A 1,349-nucleotide genomic window follows, 5' to 3' on the forward strand; every position below is an offset into this window, starting at 1 on the left:
ATAGCTAGTAAGCTGTATCATGTCTCAGGTATATATACACAGTAGGTATTTATACCTGCTATCCATTCCCTATGCTAATGCTTCCGCCCACACAATAGTGTGAAAAAAAACACCTTTTGTGTGAGAGACAACACCATATTTAGGCACACTTTTCTATTTCAAAAATGGTTTTATTAGAGATGGTTGGTCAAATATAAAACCCCAAGTATAGAGTATCATTTCCAGAGTTTGGCATTGTTCATCTATTTTGCATCCTTGGTGTATTATGGCCTACAGTCATGACCAAGTTTTTTTCATAGCAACTGCACATCTCTTTATGTCAAATGAATCTATACGATGAGCAACATTACTCCGTTATGAACATCATCTATTCCCACAGTTAGGAACCTCTGTTTCCCAAACAAAGTGGTGGAATTATCAGGACCGAGTGACCAGAGTGACACTTTGGGGTCGCGAACATTTCAAGAATAATATCCGACTGGCGATGCTTACTGAAGCACTGGGTCTAGGGCCTAAGTATTATTATATCGAGCATTCCATAAAGCCTGGTTTTCCAGATCGGCTATATATGCTAGCCCAGTTTCTACCTCCTCAGAATATTTTCCTATACCGTAGTTATGGTCATCAGCTACGAGGATATTTTAACTGTAGTCACCACACTTGGGAGTATGGGGTAGCCTTGGCGACTCGTATCGTGCCTTTGGCAGAGAGGCCAAGTACTTGCTTCTATTGTGATAGCTGTTTGTGTGATCATGTGATGGGCGGCATAATAGAGATGTAGCTACAAAGCTCATTAGGTAAGATTTTTTTTTGTCACGTGACAGCTTTTGTGTGTGTGTGTGTGTGTGTAAGAGAGAGAGATATAAAATTTACTGTGAGAGAAAGAGAGAGAGAAAAAGAAACAAAGAGGGAGAGAGAGACCTTTGAGAAACAGAGATGGTGATAGAGAAAAAGAGAGACAGGCACATCGCGACCTTTTGGAAAGAGAGAGAGAGAGAGAGAGAGAGAGAGGGCCAAATCTTCGTAGGACGCAAATGTGCTTTTTGTCAGAGACGGGCCTACTATATTTTGCAAGTGCTTTCTGTCGGAGACGCAGACGGAGGCTCAAATTCTCTTCCTCTCACTCTCTTTGACTCTCGCGGTGTCTCACTTTCTCTCTCATACCTTTTATATGTCACATACCAAAGTATCCGGGCCCATTAAATGACCGCACGTGCGGCATCATGCAACTACATTCAATTTTTTAATAACCACGTGGGGTGCCGCCGGGGGTAACCGTTATAAGTGTAGATAGATAGATAGATAGATAGATAGAGAGAGAGAGAGAGAGAGAGAGAGAGAGAGAGAGA

Source organism: Adiantum capillus-veneris, chromosome 10 (assembly GCF_014529385.1).
Source record: "Adiantum capillus-veneris isolate H3 chromosome 10, ASM1452938v2, whole genome shotgun sequence".
Classification (NCBI taxonomy): Eukaryota; Viridiplantae; Streptophyta; class Polypodiopsida; order Polypodiales; family Pteridaceae; genus Adiantum; species Adiantum capillus-veneris.